Source organism: Suncus etruscus, chromosome X (genome assembly GCF_024139225.1).
Source record: "Suncus etruscus isolate mSunEtr1 chromosome X, mSunEtr1.pri.cur, whole genome shotgun sequence".
In the NCBI taxonomy this organism is placed as follows: domain Eukaryota; kingdom Metazoa; phylum Chordata; class Mammalia; order Eulipotyphla; family Soricidae; genus Suncus; species Suncus etruscus.
The window spans coordinates 96064146-96081589 of NC_064868.1; the positions used below are offsets into that span (position 1 = coordinate 96064146).

Here is a 17444-nt window from a genome sequence, read left to right on the forward strand (position 1 = left end):
GATAACATGGTGGTAGGGCATTTGCCTTGTGCATGGCCATCCCAAGACAGACCCGGGTTCAATCTTTGGCATCCCATATGGTCCCCTAAATCTGTCAGGAGGGATTTCTGTACACAAAGCCAGGAGTAACCCCTAGTGTAGCCCAGAAACAAAACAAAAAATAGGCTGGAGACTGCTGGTCCTGATGCCCCTGCTGTCCTGTGCCTCATTTCAGGTCTGTATTGAGGTGGAACCAGGGACCCTTTGGTCCTTCCCCTCAACCCTACTTTTTCTCAGTCCATGTGGACACTAGTACATCTATCTGCACATAGACCATTTCAATTTATAGCAAATATTTCCAGACAAATTAAACCTAGCACTTCTTTCTCCTAGAAAGTGTACAGCCAAAACCTAGTCGAACAATCCAATGAATTAGTTTGTGATATTTTGATCATATTCAGATAACTTCACTTGTTTAGCAAATAACCTCTAAAGCAGATATACCTCTAGCCAATTTTTATACAGTTCAACCATACACAATATAATGGCACAAGAGACATTTAACTCGTTTCCTTAATTGCCAATGGACTAAACTCTCCCATCAAAAGACACAGAGTAGAGAGTTGGATCAGGAAAAAAGCCAGCCATATGCTTCCTGCAGGAAACACACTTAAAGTTCAGGGTAGACATAGGCTCACAGTAAAATGATGGAAAACTATTATACAAGCTACTGGAAAACAAACAAAAAACTAGGACAAACATATCAGACTAAATTGAATTCAATCTCAAAAAAATACTTAGACAAAAATGGACACTACTTAGTGATCAGAGGAACAATAGACCAAGAAGTACTAAATCTGTTCAACATTCATGCACCAAATGCAGAGCCAGCAAAATATGTAAGGCTTTTTATCACAAATAAGGAGAAACATATGATAGTAGTGGGAGATTTCAATACTGAATGAAAAAGTATAAAGCCTAAATAGTCCAATCACAAGTAAGGAAATTGAAACAGTAATTAAAATACTCCCTAGGAATAAAAGATCAGGACTACACAGGCTTACAGGTGAATTTTATCAAACATTAAGAGAAGAGTTACTTCCACTGATCCTTGGACTCTTCCAAAATATCAAAAAGATGGGAATCCTCCCCAAATATCTTCTATGAAGTGAATATCATGCTCATTCCAAAGTTGACAAAGATCCTACCAAAAAAAAAGAAAACTACAACTACACTAGTTAACATGGATGCAAAAATCCTAAACAGAATCTTAGCAAACCAAATCCAACAACACATCAAAAAGATTATATACCATAACCTGGTGGGTTTCATCCCAGGGATGCAGGGATGGTTCAACATATGTAAAACAACCAATATCATACACCACATCAACAACAAGAAAGACAAAAACCACATGATCATATCAATCGACGTAGAGAAGGCATTTGACAAAATCCAACACCCATTCATAATGAAAACACTAAGCAAACTAGGGTTGAAAGGAACCTTCCTCAAGATAGGAACAGTTATCTATAAAAATTCCACAGCCAACATTATTCTTAATGGCAATAAACTGAAAGCATTTCCACTAGGGTCAGGAGCTAGGCAAGGTTGTCCACTCTCTCTACTCTTATTTAACATACTATTAGAAGTCTTAGCAATACAATCCGACAAGAGAAAGATATCAAAGAAATAAAAATTGGAAAAGAGAAAGGCAAACTATCTCTATTTGCAGATGATATAATGATATACATCAAAGACCCTAGAGTCCACAAAAAAACTCCTAGAAACAATAAACCAATACAGCTAAGTGTCTGGCTAAAAGACAATATACAGGGGCTGGGCGGTGGCGCTAGAGGTAAGGTACCTGCCTTGCCTGCGCTAGCCTTGGACGGACTGTGGTTCAATCCCCCGGTGTCCCATATGGTCCCCCAAGCCAGGAGCAACTTCTGAGCGCATAGCCAGGAGTAACCCCTGAGCGTCACTGGGTGTGGCCCCCCAAAAAAGATAATATACAAAAACTAGTTGCATTCCTTTATAGAAGTAATGACTCAGAGGAGACAGAGATCAAAGAATCTATCCCATTTAAAATAGTGTCCAAAAATATAAAATGACACCCAGCTATTTACCCAAAACAAATGTATTTCCTCATCTTCCTCTTTCCCATAAACCTCTCTCTTTTGATATGTAAAGCCCACCTTCCCTCTTCTGGTGTATTGGGAATTAGTTTAATAAAAAAAGATTTCTAGCTTTTGGCTCTGGCAGAGATCACAAAGGAGAAGCCAGGCAAAGCTCTCTCCATTACTCTCTCTTGACTGGCTTGGCTTATTTTTTCTTCACTTCTACCGTACTTCTTCAGACCTTTCTCCCTGGGGTTTAGAAATACTGTGCATGGAGTGATCTCACAACTCATTAATTTTATTTTGCTATCACTTAGGTAAATTCAAATCATGACAACAATAAGATATCATCTTATACCAGTGAAGATGGCACATATAAAAAATACTGGGAATACTGTCATAACAGAATGTGACTGAATGAGGGAAGTAGAAAGCCTGTCTAGAGTACAGGCCAGTGTGGGGTGGGAAGGACACTTGGGATATTGGTGATGGGAATGTTGCACTGGTGAAGGGTTTTTATATATATAAATCAAAAAAAAGGGAAAAGATTAGGCCTCCCAATGCTTACCACAGGCTGTGTTCTTTACACGGACTGTATAAAAAGAGGGGTACAGTAAATGCTCCCCATATACACCTCAGACCAGGCCCTGGGAATAATCTCTGCTGTTGGGGGTGTGGTGAAAAAGGAACTGTCATCCACTATTGGTGAGAATGCTGCCTGATCCAACCCCTATGGAAAAACAGTATGGAGGTTTCTTACTAAACTCAAAATTGAGCTGCCATATAAACCAGAAACCCCTCCTTTGGGACAGATAGACATTCATCCAAAAGGATGTATGCACGCTGCTATTCATTGCAGCACTCAGTACAATACCTAAGACTTGGAATCACTTAGATGTCCAACAACAGAAGAGTGGATCATGAAAATGTGATGCATGTATACAATGGAATATAACAGAGCTGTAAGGAATGATACCATCATGCAATTTGCAGCAACATGGATGGAACTAGAAGATATTATGTTAAATGAAGTAAATACAGATAAATACAGAACATTACTTATATGTGGTATTTAGAATAACTAAAGAAGAAACACAATGGTCTAAATTGCAGTTGTCTTGAAACCACTGACTCCAAAGTACAGCGAGAAGAAAACAAAATGAGTGAAAGAGGAGAAACACAAAAAACTTATATTCTCTTTTATATATCAAAGAGAACCGCAACAACAGATACAGCTTAGATTTAGTTTAGATTGAGCAGGTGTTCAATTAACTGCTCTTTATACAGGTCTATAATAATGTTCTAATACTTTTACCCACAGAAACAAGTACAGAGTGTATTTGGAAGCCATGGACCAACTACAGTGCTCACTATAAGAATGTTTTAGTGTCTTAATTTTTTATCACAATGGTTCTTCAGAGATACGTGTTGGATGCCCTAGTTATAGTTAAAACAATTATACAGTACTATATTAGACTCCAAATACAGTTCTCAGTATGATAATGTCTTGACAAACATTGTATTCACTTTCCATTTGATTAAGAATGCTAATATTATCTAATGTTTATATCCACATATACCAATGGAAAAAGCAACTGCATGCCGTGGACTCTTGCTACATTTTTTTTGCAATTTATTTTAAATCAAGCTAACTTACTATTATATCATAATGCCCATGTTTTCAGTTTGCTTTAAGAAAAGGAAATTGGTTGCTCAAGACCCGTTACACAATACTTTATGGTGTAGACTCCCTTTACAGTGCTCATAACCATATGACAGTATTGTAGACTTGAAAATTAGGACGATTCTTTTAAGAATGCTCTCTGCACAATCTAACCTGGACCCCTTTCTTCAGCAAAGTTTATCCTCACCAATGATGATTCCACCTGGCCTGCTAGCTTGATATTTTACAAACGCTCTGACCTGTTTCACATGGGTCAGTTATTCAACTGCAACCTATGGATCGATCCTCAGTGTCTATGTGTTTGCCACCTCAATGTCTGTCTAATATCAGCCTATAATATACATAACGTCTGTCTATGTTGTATGCAGGCAGCCTTGTGACAGGCAGGGAACCTTGCGATAGGCAGAGAGCCTTGTGAGAAAAATATGTTTACATGTAACCATTTAAGGTTTGAACAAAGATAATGAGAACATAGAATTGTAACCCTGGGAAACTGAGTCGAACATTATCTGAAGTCCCTGTTATCTGTACATTTTTTCCTGGCCAAGATGGTTCCCTTTATCTGTACATTCCTGTTTTCCCGCGATGGGTCCCCTTATCTAGGCATTTCTGCCTGCTCATGTATCTGTATGCCGCTGACTATGTTGCCTACGTGCAAAAGATAATCCCGCTTTTTTAGAAGTGTATATAAGACAAGCATCACCCCAAATAAAACAGACTCTTCTCTCATTTTTATCTCTGTCTCTGCGTCTTTTTCTGTTCTGTGTCTTGTCTGTTTTATGTTACGCTCACAAACCCCCTCCCAGGTGACCCTGAAATTGTGTCCTGTAGGTCAGGACAGTTGTATATTATTCTGTTATATATAACCCTCCCTCTCCCCTACTCACACTTACCATTTTACAAACTCTTTTCTATCCCTTCACTCTCTCACCCCAATCTGCTATTTCTCCTCTATTTAACCCTTTTAACCTCAGTTCTTAATTCTTCAGGAACCAGTACATTCTCCCCACCCCAACCCACTGCCAGCCAGATCCCAAAGCAAAAGGATCACCTCCCATTCCACTTTGCCTTGGCCCAGGGAGAAGCTGTCACCATCGCTGCTTCTGATTTGTTCTCAGCGACCCCTTTTTTTCCCACCTCCCTTCACTGTGGACTATGGACTGTATTCAACTTTTGAGAGACCCTTAGCTTGAAGACATTTTCTGATCCATGACTGCTGTGAGTCATTTTTCAGACTTCACAAGACCATGTTGCAGGCTGAAGCTACCAACTATGCTCCAGATTTTATCCCCCCCCCCAAAGACTATTTCAAAAGACTTAAAGGGGATATGTATGTTTCATTTGTATATTTCTTTAGATGTATATCTTTAATTGCTATGATTCCTACTGTGTATATATCCTTATATAGATGTAATTTTCCCCATACTATTTTTGGATTTTTTAGTAAAAATTTCTAGTACATATTTTTCTCTTGGGTGGTGAGTATAAGTTAGAACCAGGTTATAGGGATTTGTTTAGGTTGTTATATTTTCCCTTATATGCACCACTGGTTTCATGTGGCACTGTTCCTTTGTACATAGGCACATTAAGATGGGGGATCTCATCCTTGGAACCAGCATTGCTTTCTGCAACAGCACCAGGAATTGAACTTTTACCAGGGAAGGCCCTAAGGCTGCAATGGCACAGACTTACCTCAGGGTGGGTTCATATGACAGTGAGAACTTAGAAACAGTACAATCTGCTTTCAGGGTGGGTTTCACTGCATCACCACCTAACAGTGAAATGAAACCAGGAGATGCTCCTTGACACTGTAACTTCAACATAGGATCTGTGCAAAAACCAAGATCTCTAATTCTAGAGACCTGACTGTGACAACTGTGATTGAGAAGAACCTTTACTGGAACCATGAAGAAAGGCTTTGGAGTTAGACAATGTATTGTGCCCAAAGCCTATAGTTTAGGGGTCTCAAACTCGCGGCCCACGAGCCATTTGCGGCCCTCCGTACAATATTTTGTGGCCCGCGGCCAGCCTTCAAATATCGCAGTATTCGCGATTATTCGCTTACCGAATAATCGCAATAAAAATAACATTAGTAAGAAAAAATCGCATTAAACATTAACATACCCCGAGCAGTTCCATTCGGGGTATGCAAATGTTTAATGCGATTTTTTTCCTTACTAATGCGATTTTTTTATTGCGAATATTCGGTAAGCGAAATCCCTTGTGCGGCCCTGCCTCACCCCGACTTTGCCTCCTGCGGCCCCCAGGTAAATTGAGTTTGAGACACCTGCTATAGTTGGTCTTATGGCAAAATGCTTCATGGGTAGGGACACCATATTTCAGAACAAAGGTTTTTCTTTTCTATTTTCCCTAATTTTGTGGGCCTATGCCAAAAAAATGCCACCTGTTTTTTTATCTTTTAGATAGGGGCTCAGATCTTTTTCATAGAACCATTGATGTGAATTGCTTTGTTCTACCGCACATGTCTGCATTTTTCTATAAAATTAAGAAAGGGGAAAAGAAAGGATAGGGGCCAGGTAATCTTAGGTGCATTGGTGGAGATAAAAAAGGACAGAACTAAATATGCAAAATGAAGTCAACAGCAATATAATCAGGAGACACAAACTCTAACAATCTCAATTTTACCTGTTATACTAGCAAGCAAGAGGGCAAAGGGTGGTGGTATAAGATGCATTCTGGGAACATTTGTGGAGGGAAGTTTTTACTTGTGTTGGGATTGGCCCTGATTCATTGTATGTCTGAAAACCAACTATGAAAGACTTTGTAAATTACTGTGGTTTCAATTAAATAAAATTTAAAAAAAAGAGGTGGCTGGAGTAATATTATGGTAGGTATGGCATGTGCCCTGCAGAGTTGACAATGATTCAATCCCAGAAACTATATAGCTTCCAATAAGCCCCACCAGGAGAGATTCCTGGGTGCAGACCTGGGCATAAGCGCTTGGACAGCCTGTATAGTCCAAATAAAAAAAAATAAACAAAAATGGTCACAACTGTCCCTGGCTAGGGACAGGATACAACAGATTGTGGTACATGCTCTGCATACAGAAACATCAGATTTCCTTCCTGCCAAAATAAAATCCCAAGAAGCACTGGGGAGACCCCCAGAACTGGGGAGACCCCCAGATCTGCTACTGTGTGGATCTTTTGAAATCATGAAAGGAAATTAAATCACTTATAAATTTTGCTGTCAGTCTCATGGGGATTGAAACAATATTAGAGAGGGGCACACATAACCATAAACAAGGCCATAGCAGGAATGATCACTAACACCCCAGATGATCCCCAAAATTCATGAGAAGTGATCTCTGGACTTAGAGTCCAGAATAAACCCTGAGCACACCCAGGTATGGCTAAGATCCCTGGTTCATTAAATCATATTACTTTCGGCCAAACCCGAAGAGATCAGGGCTGATACCTCGTTCTATGCTCAGGGAGGATACCTAGCAGGGTTGGGGGAGCATATGCAGACTCAGGGATCAAACCCTATTTGTCCCAGATGACAGACCCCCGAAACAACATGCAATTTCTCTGGACACTGAAAAGACATTTAAAAATATAAAGTTGAGTGCTCACTTCGGCAGCACATATACTAAAATTGGAATGATACAGAGAAGATTAGCATGGCTCCTGCGCAAGGATGACACGCAAATTCATGAATCGTTCCATATTTTTAAAACATATATATATATATATATATATATATATATATATATATATATATATATATATATATATATATATATATATAAAGTTGAACTCATCTAAAAAATAAAGTCAGGGACTATGGGGTCAGAACAATGAAGGGACCTTGAGAACTTGACCTTGGTACTCAGCAGAATCACGTCTCCTGTTGAACCCAGATCCCTGCCTGGTCCCAGCACCTCCCCAACCCTATAGGATATAGCCCACAGCAGTGGTCCCAATCCAGCTCTCACCTACTGCCTGCAAGTACTCTTAGGTCTCCAGCATCACTTCTCTGCAGAGATTCTTCTGAGAGGCCTCCAGGCAAGGTCGCCACTGTGGGGAGAAGCACAGGGCCATATCAGGGAAGAGCACTGTGTTCTGAGCACACAAAGGAAGGGGTCAGGGCCAAGGCTCATGCAAGACTTGGGGGAGAGGACAGGAACCCCCAGGGTCCTAGAAGGATTCAGGACCTATCCCCTCTGCAATCACCCAGCCTCCAAGCTCCTCTTTCTATAGATACCCAGAGGGGGAAGATCATACTAGAAAGCCAGATCAGCCAACGTGATATGGAAGAGTATTCTAGAAGGCTTTTGGAGGTACTTTTTTGTGCACAAACCACCCAGGGCCAATCCCTGCACTAGGTTCACTGAGCACTGGTAAGTGAAACACCTGACAATAGAGCCAGAAAGAGATGAAAAATCAACTCTGTGTATGGCCCAAAATGTTAAACACACATTAGCCCCTCCTGTCCCCAGGGCCCATCTCTGCCCAAGATACAAGCAGCAAGAAGGTAAATTCAGTGTGCAGTGAATGAATCAAACCTGTGCTTGGGGTTATCAGCACTCATGGTACAGGTAAAAATGACCTAACTCCCAGGAACTATGGTTTCCAGAAATATCCTTTGTTCCCATTTCCCAATTGGAACCACAAGCCAAGTGACTGTAGACAAGGAGGTTTTGGAAGCACAACTGATTTACTGAGGAGAAATGTGGCTGCAGGCAGGACATGAGACTCTGCAGGTTGAAGGACAAAATAGCAGAGATGAGTGTCCTGGGACCAGAGCAACTGTGCCAGGGAGTGCACAACCAGGGAGAACACAAACAGGGACAACATAAGGTTAATCCCAGGCACAGGCTAGTGTCCACTGATGTTGCCTGAAGTGAACCCTCTGTGTAAATTCAGGGAAAAGCCCTGAGAGCCACCAATATGGCACAAAATGCAATATAAAACAAAACAGACACAACATAGCACAAAACACCCAAAACAAAAAAACAAAAACACATGCAGGAAAGGACCTTTCTGCATCCTTTCAGGTAAAGCAGAAAATTTTTTACCAGAAGCCCAGAGTTAGGGACCTAGAAACTGCAGGCAGAGTTTGCCAGACCTACATGCAGGGTCCTGAGTGATACAGGAAGGAGGTTTCAACATGGGCATGGACATGGGCCTGGCATCTGGAAGCAGCAGCAAAATACAAAAGAACTTTGTGCTGAGCCAACGAGACAATTTGGTGTACGTTGGTCTCGAATGGGGCTGTCACAGGCTGAACCCCAGACACCCATATAACCCCCCCAACCCAGAAGATATGATTTCAGAGTGCAGAGCCAAGAGAATCTCCTTTTGGTTATAGTGCCATAAACTAGAAATAAATCAAAGAGCTGTTTCCCACGTGAGGCAGGAATGATGCTTCATGGTAGAAATCCTGGGATCAAGGTCTCCTTCTTCACGAACATCCAGATCCATGTTACCAGGAGCTCAACCCTGGAACCTGGCATCCAATAGTCTTAAACCCCCCATGAGTGACCCAAGTACATTGATTCAGGAGGAAGGCCAAAGCACCACCTAGCATGGGCCCCAAACCAAACACAAGACAAGAAAATGGATAAAAGTGATCTCAAACTAGAGACCAGTGCCCATCACAACAGTGCCAGGTACCACAACATGGCCCCAGATCCCTTCCTAAAATATCTCTGGGTCCCACAAGACCTGGGGACTTCACACTCCTGTGCCTCTACTCTGTCCTTCATGGAGCCCAAATTACCCACTTACCTGAGGACAGGATATCAGACGCTGTGGCCCCATTTGCTTGGATAATTCCCAAAGAGTAGCAGCAAGGCCCATTGCTGAAAGACCTGGAGAAAAGTCACAGCTGTGAGCAACAAAGATAAGCACAAACCTTGCTCAGTTGCTTCCTGTTGGGTCTTGCTTGATACTAACCAGATCTAAACATCTGAACCAGGCATCCAGCACCTGCTCCTTTGTGAGGGAACAAGTGGAAAACACCCAAAAAGCATATTATCCAGCAAAATTATCAATATTCACAGTGCTTACTAAGGACCATGATGTGACCTGTCTGCACTTGGAGCTTCTAGACTAAAATCAACTGTATTTTCCATACCATAAGACACACCCCCACCAAAGGGGGAAATGTCTGTACATCTTATGGAGCAAATGCCTATTTGACTGCTGATGCAACTTTTATTTTTTATATTAATGAAAAGAGTATTTAAAATTTTTTTCTGATGTAAAGAAAAAAGTTAGGTCAATGTGTTTAACCAATTGTAGACCCGCGTATTGTAAATATATTTCAGCCTCATAGGCTGGTTGTTCCCAGCTACAGTCTCCTGACATCTCTTGTTTTCCTCGTCTAAAAACTATGTGTCTTATGGTTAGGTGTGTCTTATAGAGCAAAAAATATGGTACTTTTTATAATCAATAGATCTTGGGGAAGAGACAGTAGAACAGAGGGAAGAGTGTTTGCCCTCAGGCAGCTGACCCAAGTTGTATACTTGGGGATGGAATAAGTGCCCCTGAGCCCCTCTGGGTGTGGGCCAACTCTCCCTTGCAAAAATACCTATTTTGCAAAAAATTTCCCCTCCTCAAAAAAGAAAAATAAACCCTCTTTCCCACCAAGAAAAACTTTGGGGTTAGACAACTTAGTATCCCTGGAACTTATAGTTGGTCTTATTGCAGGATGCTTCATGGATTGGGTCTCCCTGTTTTAGGCCAAAGTTTTCCTTTCTATTTTTCCCAACTTTTGCTGCGGCTATGCAAAAAACCTGCCACCCATCCCTTTTTTGGTTTGGTTTTTTTTTCCTTGTTATTTTCTTTCTTCTCTTTTTTATCTTTTAAATAGGGGCTCCACCTTTTTCATAGAACCTTGGGACATGATTACTTTGTTTTAGCTCATGTCTGCATTTTTCTATAAAATTAAGAAGAAGAAAAGAGAAAGGATGAGGGCTAGGGGCCAAGTGGTGTCAGGTGTATTAATGGAGAAAAAAGGTCATAACAAAATATTCAAACCAAAGTCAAAAACAATAGAATTAAGAGACCTAAACTTTGACAATCTAGACTTAAATGGGCATATTATACTGGCAGCCCAGGGGGCAGAGGGGTGGTAATATAGAATGCATTCTAGGGCCATTTGTGGAGGGAGGTCGATACTAGTGGTAGGAATGACCCTGATTCACTGTATATCTAAAATTCAGTTATAAAGGACTTTGTAGACCACAATGGTTTCAATAAAATAAAATAAATAACTGGGGTGAGAGTGGTAGCACAGTGGTAGGGCGTTTGCCTTACACGCAGCTGACCCAGGAAAAACTTGAGTTTGATCCCCCCAACATCCCATGATTCCCCGAGCCAGGAGTAACCCTTGAGCGCCCCCCCAAAAAAAAACCTCTGTAAGTACTCACCCCAAAAGCCTGGGGTTACCAGTCACAGAGTGAGGGAGAGCAGGAGGTGCCCTGCAACACACAGAATAATAAATATTCATTCTCTGGGAAACAATCCTAAAGCGAGGATCGTAATAATAATAATAATAATAATAATAATAATAATAATAATAATAATAATAATAAAGCTTGAGGGCATTCGCCTTGCACGGGGTTCCCCTGGCCGGCAGGGAGTGAGCACTGAGCACAGAGCCAGGCATCAGCCCTGAGCCCGTGGGGGTGGCCCCAGGACATTTACTGCAGAAAATCTCCAATACTCCCCGGCCTGGAACAAGAGCACCGAGGAAAGAGAAAACAGGCCTGAAACCTCCTAGGGCCCCCCACCCCTGCTCACACCAGGCCAAGACCCTGAAACTCAAGGGCGCTCAGAGCATCCCCTTGACGGGCGGCGGAGAGAAAATCGTCCCTCCAGAGCCCCTTGCTTCCGCGGGGATCCCCGAAACTGTAGGATTGATCTGCGATGGCAACCGAATGGTGCTTCCCGCTCCGGTTCAGACAATGTAGAGAAGAATGACGCATTGCGTGACGGTGAATGGCTTCCAGCCGGTGTCTTAAAGGGCCACGCTCCAGATATTTACTAGCCACTTCCTGGTCTGGAAGGTGAATTTTTCTTCTGTACTTGAAAGAGGTGATGTAAATCTATTCCTAAACAGAAAGTTAAGGATCAGTTTAAAAAAAAAAACATATAACACATTCCCATTTGGGGCTTGATTAGAGCTCAGTGTGAAGCCAATGAGCACATGTGTGAAGGCCAGGGGGGATGCCCCCACAGAAGTGAAAGAAAATTCCCTTATTTGCCATTTAAAATATCTCACTAGGGTCTGAGCAATAGGACATAGGGAGGGCTAATACAGCAAGCCCGGGTTCAATCCCAGGCATCCCATAGGGTCCCTGAGGCAGCCGGGAGTATTTCAGAGGAACCCCTGAACATTGCCATGTGTGGCTCCAAAAAATAATAATAATTTTTACAAAGACCCGACTACAGCATATCCCTCTGAAACATCAATGAGTTTATTTTTCCTTTTTAATTTTTATGTTCTATCCGAATCTCCATCAAGCCATGATCATATTTACTCTGGTTGTGTGCTCACTAATCACACTTGGTAGGCACTATTTACAATAGCCATAATCTGGAAACAACCCAATTGCCTAAGATCTTTTTTACGTGTATGCACTGGAATACGGTGTAGCTGTTAGGAAAAATAAAGTCATGAAATTTGCTTATACATGTAAGGGTATGGAGAGTATTACACTGAGTGAAATGAGTCAAAGAGAGCAGAATAGATATAAAAGGGGATTTATATATATATATATATATATATATATATATATATATATATATATATATATATATATATAATTTGTGGGATGTTGCCGGCTAGCTTTGGTCCACCAGATCTCTCACCCCCTTTTAGTGGAGATGCCTATATATGGCCAGACAGTGGGATATAAGGGAAAAATAAGATCATCTATCAAGAATATTCAGAGACAATAGAGATAGGATCAGGAGAGCCAGTCATCATCGGTAAGAAGCTTGCCACAAATTGTGAATTGTGGAGCAGTACCGTTAGAGTATTAAAAGGGCCACTCTGTCAGTGACAATGATAGTTGAAACTTATCACTCTGGAAAGAACTATATACTGAAAATAAGTAAAGTGATATACAGTTCCCCCTCATTCACAGGAATGCAAACCAGTATCTAAAAGAAAACTGAAAGAGAGATAAGTAAAATTTCTGCCCAAGGCAGGCAGGAAAGAGGGCAGAAGGGAAACTGGGCACATTGGTGTTGAGAAATAAGCACTGTTAAAGGGCGGGTATATTTTATGACTGAAATTCTATCATGAACAACTTTGTAAGCAAGATATTTAAATCATATGAATATAGTATTAAAATGTAGGTATATTAAAGGTTAAAAACAGTAGGGGCTGGATGGGGCCAGAGTGATAGCACAAGCAATAGGGCATTTGTGTTGCTTGTATCTGCACTGAAGGGCATTTGCTCTGCACATGCCTGACTGGGTAGGGTCTCCAGAAGCCCATAGTATAGCTAAAGCACTAAGATCTCACACCCTACTTCTCCCAGAGACTTTTCCCTATCTTCTTTCCTTCAACCCATCCCATTTGAGGCTTCAACCATTTGAAGACTCACCTAGGCTTAATTAAGCATTGGATAAATACTTTTATCATTTAACTCCATCTGCCCTCCCTCCACTAGGTAGATAGAGTCTGAATAAAAAAGAACTAAGGGGGAGGTTAGTGAACATTCAGTCCATGATGCTGGAACCCCTCCTCACGCTATGCTTTTTCTCCTTTATGTCTGCATTGTTTAATGTTTTGTGTTTTATTTTAGTTTTTGGGCCACACCCAGAGACATACAAGATTTACTGGAGAGATAGCAAAACCGGGAAGTGGAGCAAGCCTGCTTTCCAGTGGAATAGGGAGGACAACAGGGACCCCTGGATTATTGCCATGGTGACTCCCCATGCTGGACTAAATGTGACGTCCTTTATCAGAGCATTATCAAACATTGTCCTCCTCTTCTCATACTCTGGTGCATTTACCAACATTTTTTACACTGGACTGTGTTGCATGAGCAGTGCCCCCTCTCACATCCACCTCCATACCCTTTCAACCTCGTGTCACTCCAGAATGCCACTCACAACCAGAATTGGCTTTTTGAATGTTCCTGGCCCAGGGACTGATCTTGGCCTGTGACTTCAACCAGCAGCTGCAGGAAATTATTGATGCTTCCATTGCCTCCGTTACTACTCTCTTGAACATATTACCACATTAACTGAGGTATTCCTCAAAATAAACCTATTTGGACTTGCTCTTAACAGACTAGGGGGGATGTGTATATTTGTTGGGGAACAATGTTGTTGCCTTGGACTTGATTCAGCAGACAAAAGGAGAATATGTATATTTCTTTCTATATATTTCCTGGAGAACAATGTTGTTACAATACCTATGAATCAGGGATAGTGGACTACAGCTTACCCATTATCACCTGGTGTCCCAATACCACTTTGTGGCAATAGCCTTTCTTCCTTTTTCCCCAATAGATCAAGTAAATAGGTCGTCTTACTGAAAGAATGAAGTCCCCATCCATTAGACGTAGCAACTCAATATTTCAAACAATGCAGATGGGTTCTAAATACTGAATATTTGTCACTCTGGCTTGACTTAAACTTCCGTTGCTCTGATATTGGTCACACACAACCAAAATAAGATTTTTATAAGAGTTTTTCATGGAATCCGGACAGATTTTGTACCATACTGGCTACAACTTGGGACTTGAGAGTGTCCAAGAACTCAAGTCTGATGTTTTACAGCCACTAAAAAAAATAAGATGTAGAATATGGAGATTTTATTTTCCCCAAGACTTAGAAGAAGAAATCTCTGGGGTTAGGAAAACTAAAGACTGTTCTGAAGTTGAAACACATGACTAAATATTTACAAGAAAGTCTACCCTGACCGAAATCTAGTCGATGTTAAAAGTTTTTATCCAAGCTTTTACTAGGCCTATGCAAAATAACAGCCACTTCAACAGTTTGCTGAACTCTGATCTGGGATTCCTGACTCTTGCAGAAGAAAATCTAGCAGCCCTTCTCAATTTCTTTTCTTTTCTTTTCTTTCTTTCTTTATTTTTTTTTCTTTTTTTCTTTTTTTTTTTTTGGTTTTTGGGTCACACTCAGCAGCGCTCAGGGGTTACTCCTGGCTCTACACTCAGAAATCGCTCCTGGCAGGCTCGGGGGACTATATGGGATGCTGGGATTCGAACCAATGACCTTCTGCATGAAAGGCAAACGCCTTACCTCCATGCTATCTCTCCGGCCCCCAACCATCTCAATTTCTTGTGCTTAACAAACTATCTCAATTCTTGTTTAACAAACAATAAAGGAAGATATGTAGCTAACCACACCAGGCTTACTACACCTTGTTAAAACACACAGAGCACACACTCTGCTTTCTTAAAACCCCTAGACCTTGCTTTCTTAAAAACAGAAGCACACATCCTGCTTTAATCCCCTCTCAAACTCTAGCTCAGGGGTCTTCAAACTTTTTAAAGTGGGGGCCGAAATACGGTCCCTTAGAGAGCTGGAGGGCCAGACTATATGAGCTACTAATTCCTACTCACACTGCACATATCTTATATAAATAAAATGAAAACCATTTATAAATAAACAGATCACGCACCAGTATTTCAATGGGAACTGTGGGCCTGCTTTTGGCTAAAGAGAAGGTCAATGTCCGGTTCCATATTTGTCACTGCCAGCTGTAACAAGTGATGCAAGTGGGCGTCAGTTAATCTTGATCTGGTTGGAGATTTCAGATGTTTCATTCTTGAAAAAGTCTGTTCACAGGCATAAATGCTACCAAAGATGGTTACCATTTTGAGTGCATGGTTCCTGATATTTGGATATACACTGAGTGTATATGCTGGCAGGTATCTTGGCAACCAAAAAGTGCTCACTGCTGGTGGGCCAGATCAGACTCCTCTGTGGTTGAAGACCCCTGCTCTAGCTGATTGGCGGACACAGAGTTTAGATCCTACTTTCCCCTAATATAAATATACCTTTACTACCTAAAATAAAGTGGGTTATTCCCCCCAAAGTGCTCATGGATTCTTCTTTATGAGTGCTCTGCTCTCCCGGGATCCAACCTGACCAGCGACTTCTATTGTAAGATCCAAGATTCCCCAGTAATGGGGCCGGAGCAATGGCATTTCAGTAGAGTATTTGCCTTGTACGCGACTGACCTAGGACAGACCACGGTTCTATCCCCAGGCATCCCATTTGGTCCCCCAAGTCAGGAGTGATTTCTGAGTGCATTGCCAGGAATAACCCCTGATCGTCACAGGGTGTGGCACACCCCTCCAAGAAAAAGATTCTCATGTAAGTCCATAGGAACTCTAGACTAAGAGTCTAAACCCTAGTAAAGTGTACTTTTCCACTCCTAGCTGAAGGCAGAGAAAGAGTTAACTCAGAAATAAAACCAAAGTCTGTGCCCTCCAGGAATAAGGAAGTAGGGGTTGAGTGAGCTTGGAATGCTCTATCTGATAAGGCATAACATAAACCCTTGACAAACAAGGTTTGAATCAGAGTATCCCTCCACAACCAAGGTTTGTATCTGAGTATCCCTTGAAAGCCAGGGTCCAAATCAGAGTATCCCTAGACAACCAAAGGTGAGCCAGAAAAATCAGTGATTAATTAAGACATCTATACAATGAAATGATTGTACTGTTACTGTTTGTGACTTCTACATTAACTGCTTGAAGATTTGAATCAGGGTCCTATTTGGATGAGGCTCAGATCTCAGTTAACCAAATAATCTCCCTTTTGCACCTTGCATTATCAGCAGTGGTCTTTGACTCTTAGTGCCAGCATGGATGTCAACTCAAACCCTAAAACTATATCTCAGGATCTGACCTCACCAGTGAAATATACACCCTAAAATCTGACCTCACCAGAGACGTTTATAATAGTTTTATTCTGGAGGACTACTTCAGCTAACAAGGTAATCTGTTGAGAGAAGCCAATGGAAATGCCCATGATTTCTTGCAGCAGCTGCTGGGCAGACTCAGGGGCCGAGAGCAGTTCCTGCGCCATGTGGTCAATCTGTTCACTAGTGGCAGTCCAAGGCGAAGTGTATAGGAGGACAAATTTTACACCACATGCAGATGTCAGCCCTTTTATTCCAGTGGTGCAGACTGAAAGTGAATGGGGGAGTGGCATTCCAGAGAACAAGGAGCATTGAGCTACAGGGGATTAATAAGGGAAATAAGTAATTTGGGATACTGATAGCAACTAAGAAGGGAAGAGTAGAGAAACTAGAAAGGGCTTTGCACAGGAGGGACAAGAGGGGGTGAGAACAATTATGTTTAGGTACAACATGGACAGATACAATAATGGACTATAAGCATAAAGGTGGCCACCACACACCCATGTACATACAGACATAGTCAATCAATTTGCTATGTTATGCTCCAAATTCGAGAATCATCCTACAAAGACCACAGGAGACAGAACAGCATTGCAATAGGACATGGGAGTTTATTTACCAGCATGCTGGGGTGCTCCTCTAAGGCAATGACCCCTTGCTGAGTTCTCAGGCTCCTTTAATAGGGTTACAGAGGCTTCAAAAATCACAGTCAACCTTTAAGTTGATTGGCTGTTGTCTATGGTGTTTTCATTTATGGCTAGATACCTAGAGTGGAATATTGT

The 17444-nt window shown here is 41.5% G+C and overlaps 1 protein-coding gene and 2 non-coding genes across 3 annotated transcripts in view; all 3 read left to right on the top strand.

The window, feature by feature from the left end:
* The window catches only part of VAMP7 (vesicle associated membrane protein 7), a 1102798-nt gene that overhangs the window by 204593 nt on the left and 880761 nt on the right, over positions 1-17444 (top strand). The gene's annotated exons all lie outside the window — the stretch shown is intronic.
* LOC125999887 (small nucleolar RNA SNORA51) lies at positions 2651-2785 on the top strand. The gene has a single exon (XR_007492334.1). It is a non-coding gene; the product is annotated as a small nucleolar RNA SNORA51 (small nucleolar RNA).
* LOC126000143 (U6 spliceosomal RNA) lies at positions 7372-7478 on the top strand. Its single transcript, XR_007492507.1, has one exon. It is a non-coding gene; the product is annotated as a U6 spliceosomal RNA (small nuclear RNA).